Here is a 7935-nt window from a genome sequence, read left to right as displayed (position 1 = left end):
CTGCAACACTTTGCAAGCATTAAAACTGAAATTTGAAATTCACCTTCCAGTTTTGCTTCTTTATCCTTCTCTCCCCGTGGGTGGCTGGCAAGAGGCCTCATTACCCGCATAGTTGCCGGGCCCCGTACCAAGCAGAAATTAATTTCCTTGCAGGCTTCTCGTGGACGCCCTTCACTCCAGTGCCTCCTGTAACTCAGCAGGCAGGAACAAAATTATCTTTATGACACCCAAGTGTGATAGAATGGTGGGTTATTATCTCTGAGGCACACTGACAATAATCCAATCGCACAAACACGTTTGTGAGGGCAGGGCCAGGCAGGGCAGGATCTTACCAGATCACTCAGTTCATCTGCTGGAGTTGCAGCAGGATTCATTCAGACCTGTACATGTGAATCCCTTTGACAGGGCAATAGGTGGGGCTGCACTGCATCTATCCTCCAACATTTCATAGAGACCATGACTTTTACCAACACTTGCTACCCAGTCCTGTGCATCTTTACTCATAGTGTGTTTAACTGATAGTGTGTGTTTACATCATAGTGTGTGTTTACATCATCGTGTGTTTAATTGAACTTATTCCCTAGTATGTATGTATAGGATTGTGTTAACCACAAGAGTGTAGTTCAGAGATGTAGAAGTGGAGCTCAAGGACATCTCCTGCAACAGGAGCAGTGACATCATCAGCAGAGGCACCTAAGTGCTGCCTTTGAAACTTTCTCCAATGGAACTTTAGCTGAGAGAAGCATCAGGCTCAGGAAAACACAAACTGAGAAAACTGTCTAGGGGCACACGTTGATGTCTAGGCCATTGTCTTAACCAAGAGCTACCTGAGAAACAGTACAGGTGGGACCTTAGTATCCATGGGGGTTCCATTCCTGGGTACTGAACTCACAAATAACATGATCCATGGGAGGAAGGGTCCTTAGAGGATCTTTGGGCACGACCAGAATGCACTTCTAGTCGTGTCTGGAGGTGTTCTGAGGCCAGGGAGGTCATGCATAACCTCTGTGCACGTCAGAACACCCCCCAGAAGCTTCTGAGATACAATTCCGGCTTTTTGTCAAACCGGAAGTGCATCTCAGAAGCCTCTGGAGTCTGGGATACATTCAGTGAGACCCACCAGCTGCAGGTTTGGAACCCATGTTAAGTCAAATTCATGGGTTCTGAACCCACAGATAAAGAGAGCTCACTGTACGTTGCTCATGTTACAAAAAGGCTACAGTCCTACAAAAAAGTGTTTTAAAGTAGAAACAAATGGCAGGAGAAGAATAATGAGGAAATCTAAGCATGCTTTGGTGTTGTTATAGTCTTAATGGGGTGTGGCTATGTGGGTATGGCTATAGCACATGGGGGTGGTGAAACAAGTTCCTGCATTTAAAAATTTAGCAGTGCACCACTAATTGACCATATCCTTACAACCAGAATTGCTCTGCCTGAGGGCTGCCTGTCATCACACATTGCTAAAGGCTCTTCTCTGCTTCCTGGACTGCATATTCACCAGCTATGCCATAGCCTGCCTGCCCTTCACTGGTTCATAAAGCAGTGCAACAGTGAACTGACTGTGAGCGTTTCTGTTATATTATGGGAAATATTTGTTGTAGCCAATTATGAAAGCGGTGATGGCCAATTGTCTATGTCGGTGGTTCTCACACATTTAACACCGGGACCCACTTTTTAGAATGAGAATCTTTTAGGACCCACTGGAAGTGATGTCATGACCAGATATGACATCATCAAGCAGGAAAATTTTTAACAATCCTAGGCTGCAATCCTTACCCACACTTTCCCAGGAGTAAGTCCCATTCACTATCATTGTTAAAAGAATATACGTAGTAGCTTATTAAAAGTACACGTCTATAACATGTCCCCAAATGCAGTCACATATCATGGTAGCATCAAGTCTAATATATTAAAAATAAAATATTGAAGTGAATGGGGACCCACATGAAATTGACTCGCAACCCACCTAGTGGGTCCTGACCCACAGTTTGAGAAACACTGGTCTATGTGGTGATGTTCCTTTACAGAAATGCAATCGTCATTTTGATGCAGCCCTTTGGGAGGAAGCTGTTGCTTTAAATGAATTTTTCATTTTGTGCAGAGGCTCTACTCTGGCTGCAATAAAGTTTTCAAATCCTTTTATATTGGGGTGCATGTGAGATATTTATAGGTTTCTTTAAAAAAAAAAAGCTTTAGCATATTTAGAGCCCAATCCAATCCCACTTTCTAGTGCTGAGGCAACTGTGCTAACAGGGTGTACGCTGCATTCTGAGGTTCAGGAGCAGTCACAGAGGCCTCCTCAAGGTAGGGGAATGTTTGTTCCCTTAACTCAGGGCTGCATTGTGGCTGCATCAGTGTTGGAAAGTTGGGAAGGACTGAACCCTTCATCTCACTATGGCTCTGATTGTGCTTATTATAAGTCTAGTTGTAGTTCCAACACATTCAACAGAATTTGCTCTAAAGAGAGGCACTTATGGGGAGAGAGGATGGAATGGAAGAAGTACACTGGTTGCTTGTGTCCCTGTACTGCCTAGTGCGAGCTAGGATATTTGAAGGACCACCTTCTCCCGTGTCAGCTCTCCTGCTCACTGAATTGGCCTTGCTTTGTCTGGTTGCCATCAGAAACTGGTTGGCTGGAGTGGAGGATAGGACCTGTTTAGCATAGACACCCATGTTGTGGAATTCCCTCAGCTCCTTCATTACCAACATTTGAGAGACTGTGAAGGCTTGCTTGTACTTCTGTGCCTCCAGGTAATTATTTGCCATTCTCTTTTAGTTAGGGCACAATTTCATTTATGGTGTGAACCCCCTGCTTTTGTGCTATTACTCAATTTTGTTGTTTTCATGGATGGTATATTACTTTTCAATGGTGCTGTAAGCCACATTGGGGGTCATTTGGGGACTGAAACATGGGGTACTGTTATCTAACAGAAGTAAATGCGTATGCGTTCACATGCATGAAATTTAGGGTTGAGATGCATCCACCCTGGTAATACATCTAACTTCTAGGTGCAACCAAGGAAGGGAACTCTGAGCATATGTACACACCACTATTTTTAAAAGCATCTCCAAAAGTTGCTGATATTGAAAGAGATTTTTCAGAGAAGAGCTCCAGAAAACAGGGACAGTCCCTGATAAATAGGGACATTTGAAGCTTATGACTGTAAAGCAGGGGTGCTCAAACTTTCAACTTTAGGGATGCTGGACCTTTAACAAGTGTATAGAAGAGAGAATTTCAGCAGGTGCAGCTTGTCATCTGTGGGATGACAAGTTGCACCTGCTGCAATTCTCTCTTCTATACACTTGTTAAAGGTCCAGCATCCCTAAAGTTGAAAGTTTGAGCACCCCTGCTGTAAGGATATTCTTTGTTTCTTAAGGTTGCTTTGATTAGAGCATGTTAGGAAATTAAAAAGGATACCCTAATATTAAAGACAGTTGTCCTTTCTAACAGTAAGTGGTAGCATTGGTTCATTAAACTGTAGGCCTTTTCACAGAATATTCAGTTTGCTCCCCACAAAGGGGGGGGGGGGATATGGTGCTTTTAAACAGGACTCACTGCAAATTTTCTCTCTCCCAGAGTGTTTATGGCTTCTCTCCCACCTTCACAATGCATTTGACAGCCACTCATCAGTTATCTGAACATTCATCTCCGTCATCTGTCTTATTCCAGTCCCCCATCTTTAGGCAGGCAAGCTATCTGCCTTTTAAATTTAAAAAAAGGCACTGATACATATTGATTTAAATTTTTGTACTTTTTTTCTTGCTTTTTTAAAACAGGAAAATAATTAGATCAACTGGAAAAACAGTAAATCAATTCCTATCAATTAGAAAAGAAGCTGTATGTTTCTCTAGAGGTGGGAGTGGTTAAGTGTGATTGTGATGTCATAAGTGACACGCAATCAAAGTCATGTACAGCTGGCTTTGGCAACAAATTGGTAGAAACAGTTTCTGCTGAATTCAGTTCTGGATTGTATAATGCACTGACTGTGCTTTTCCATTGGTTTGAACACTAGAACAATATGTGTCTGCATGCATCATTATTTAGATGTGATTAATAGATTAATTTATTAAAAGGTGGATGATTCATCAACTATTTTAATAGGTTGGTAGTAATAGGCATGAGGCTAATGAGGAATTGTTCTGAGGCCAATTGGACCAAATGAGGGATTACTCTTCCTGGAGGACAGGAGGAATTTTGTTTACTTTAGGAAAGCATTGAGTGAATGTGCTTGTATTGAAGAGAAACATAAACAAGGAAGTACTGGGTTGAATGAGGTGGAGTTGTGAGATTCGTGCTTACCGGAGAGTCTGTGCTGCCTATGTTGGTTCATTTCTGTTTTGTTCTGCTCCAAGTTTTCTTATGAGTGCAAGGTTTTTTATTTCAGGTGGTGGGAAATCTGTAGGACACAGAAAAAGCAGAACAGGAGAAGAAATCCAAAATATTTCCAGAGGACCCAAACAAAGAATAGTATTCACTTGGTCCTCAGTGAGTCATCAGCTTTGTCTTTAGTAATCAGCACACTTGAAATTCAAAACCTCAAAGGAAATATAGAAAACAGGAAGGAAAGCAGGACCAGCTGATGGGCGAAGAGCATGCTCATGTGCATGTTCTCATGGGTTCTTTATCCAGGCATCAGGAAGAATAACTCTTTTTGAAAACAAAAACTCATCAAGATTAGGAAGAAATGTCCACCCTAGTGGTGTTGTGACATGAAGCCATCAATATCTTACAAATCTGAGTGGGATGGCAAGAGGCATGTGGGAAGCCAATTAGGCATGAAAGACTTTAGGCACCCTGCTTGGTGAATGCACCTTTGTCTGGCCACAAGGCTGACTGGCATTTAAAATGGGCATTGCAGAAAAGGAGCTCAGGCAAGTAGACTTCCCAAAACACTTCTTGAAAAGACCAGGTTAGGGAAATAGGTAAAACAGAGGCCCTCACTCAGGGTAGCCCTGCAGGGTCCAACATTTGTGTTTTTTTCTGTGCTTTGAACTCCCTGACAGGGCAAACCAGCAGGAGGGGTGGGGGTGAGGAAGGTGGGGGGAAAAAAAGTGGGTGGGAAACCGGCTCCTTTCACCCAGCTGTTTCTCTGCTCAAAATCTCTCCCAGACATTTCCTCTTCAAATTCTGGTGTCAGGACTGCCTTGCATGCATTTGTACACATAGTTAGCTCCTCTGTGTTTATCTTAAAATCTGGACATCTTACAGGAGAGGCCCACCAGCAAAACATTTTCTCAAATCACAACCATTCCAAAACAACTTTGCGTGTGGTAGCATAGTCTATTTGAAAAACTTGTTCTATTAATTCCTTTAGGTTCCAGTATCTGAGGGCTTAGCTAAGCTTCACATGCAGCCTAGACTTGTAAAAACCCTTTCCCACGGCATGTAGTCTCCTCTTTTATCTCTTTTTCCACATCTCTCCACCTTCATCACACAGCCCTCTTGAACCAACTTTAATTGATGATGATTAAGAAAATGAGAGCAGGTACCATTTGAGGATCAGGAGGCACTTTGGCGACAGTCAGCTTAGCCGCATCAGAACATTTCGAGACAATGAGGTTTGGGTATGGTCACTGCTCTTATGCCAAGAATGCAAGCACTGGCTTCCTTCTTGTCCTTTTCTGTTGCAACTTACAGGTACCTGGCTAGTAGTTAGCTTTGCCAAAAGACCAATCTGAGAAAAGAATGGGTGGTTGCAGGCTCAGGTATAACCCTACATCCAGGATACATTGGTGTCAAGTTCTCTCTCTCATCTCTCTCTTGCCTCTTGGATAGCAGCATTGGAGCCAGACAGCAGCCCATGGTGGGATGGATTTAGCCCAGGGGTCTCCAGTTGATGGTCCCTACCTTACAGAAACTTAGAGTCATGGCTTTACCCAGATCTTCTCTTTGCATTTAATAACACAGGCCAACACACATTTTGCTTCCTTAAATGTTACACCAATTCCTGGGTATATTTGGGGTGCTGATTCCAAAAATGGCATCCGTTTTGCCCTATCACGTCTAGTTTTGGATATGGCATAACCTCTTTAGTGAATGGTTCAAGCAGCTTCCTCATGAGGAAGCCTACACCATGGCTTCCTCATGAGGAAACTGCTTGAACCATTCAGTAATGAGGCTATACTATATCTCTAAAACTAGATGTGATAGGGCAAAACGGATGCCATTTTTGGAATCAGTACCCCAAATTCATATCAAACCACCATAAAGTTTGGGAAAATCTTTTCTGACCCTCAGTTTTGTAGGCCTGTGTTAACTAGAGCCTTCCTCTTCTTGCAGGTATCCCTGAACACTATTCTTTTCATAGGAAGCTGCCTTGTGTGTTGGTTCCTCTGGCCCAGTATTCTCTATTTTAACAACCAATGACTCTCAAGGATCTCAGACCCTTTGAAATGGAGATGCCAGGGGCTGAGTTGCAGATCTTCTACATGCAAGGCATTCGCTCTTACAATGAGGGGTGGCCTCTTGTTCACAGTCCAGTATTGCTTCCCAGTCTGGCTATGGAATGCTACCCATCTATGGTCTGACACAAACAAGATTAGATATGTCATCACCTTAATTATTTATCAGCACTCCAAATTATTATCACACTCTTTTTTGCATATACACACCCTTTCACATTTAAATTAAAACACTCCTTTGCATGTCTTGTAATGCCATCGCTCCCTAAAGCAAGGATCACTGCCTGAACCCTGCCCTCAACTACTGCGCATTACTGAAGAGCATAAGAAGAAGAGCCCTGCTGAATCAGGCCAAAGGCCCATCTAGTCCAGCTTCTTGTATCTCACAGTGGCCCACCAGATGCTTCAGGGAACTCACAAGAGACCAGCATCCTGGTGCCTTCCCTTGCATCTGGCAATCTGAGGTAGCCTCCTTCTGAAATCAGGAGATTGCACATACCCATCATGGCTTATAACTTGTGATGGACTTTTCCTCCAGAAATTGGTCCAATCCCCTTTTAAAAGCATCTAGACCAGATGCCATCAAAGGGCTCTTTGCTTTCAGTATTCACTGCTTCTACAATAGTAAATGAAGCAATGACTCAACCATGAGGATGACTGAAATAGACACTTCGAGCAGTGGGTTGGGGGAGGCAGCAAGCTTGTGGAAGGGAGTGCTGTAACCTACACCTGCCCGCCTGTCCATGGGTCACCTTATATTTGGCCATTGCCACAACCCCTTCTTGAGGTGGAGGGCATTGTTGCCACTGCTGCAATCAAACTCCCCTGAGTGCTCAGGAAAAGGGCCACTGTCTTTCATCCCCCACTGCTTCATATAGAGTGGCAGGGTGGAAAGTAACAGGATCCTCCAGACCCAGTGTTTTTCGAGAAATAGCAGAGGATGTCAATGTGGAGGTGGTGCTGGAAGAGGAGGAGAGTGGTGGTAGCATGCAGCAGTGCTCACATACTCTGGTGCATGTGCGATGCATTGGTGGAATTATGGTGGGGCAGCAGATCTACCACAGTTTTGGGCCACCTTGCTTACGTACAAAAAGAGAATTTTTCGTTTTGTGTTTGGAGATGGTGCATACACTCATTTTGGAATGAGTGAAACAACTAACGGAATGGGACCCATTCTTTGCATTTTTCGTTCATTACAAATCCAGTGCTAGTGATCAGGAAGAAAGTAACTAATTCATTACTTTTTGTTTTTTAATTTTGCTCTTATTCCCTTTTTTTTTTTTTAAAGAAGATTTTTAACTGCTGACTGTGGTGATGGCACAGTGGAGCCCATCTCAGCAGCTCCCTATCAGTGTCATCCATTCACACATTACAACAAATGATTTTCCTGTCCAATGTGACAAATGATAACATGCTTCATGCCAGCAACAATTTGAAATGGACATCATCGCCTGCAGTGCATAGGGTAGCAGACTGTGTTGCAGGGGGTGAAGTGTTGCCCCAGACTTTTGAGAACTGTGCAGAGAACAGTTT

The sequence above is a fragment of the Tiliqua scincoides genome, chromosome 5 (assembly GCF_035046505.1).
Source record: "Tiliqua scincoides isolate rTilSci1 chromosome 5, rTilSci1.hap2, whole genome shotgun sequence".
Classification (NCBI taxonomy): Eukaryota; Metazoa; Chordata; class Lepidosauria; order Squamata; family Scincidae; genus Tiliqua; species Tiliqua scincoides.
Note: the sequence above shows the minus strand (reverse complement) of the source record.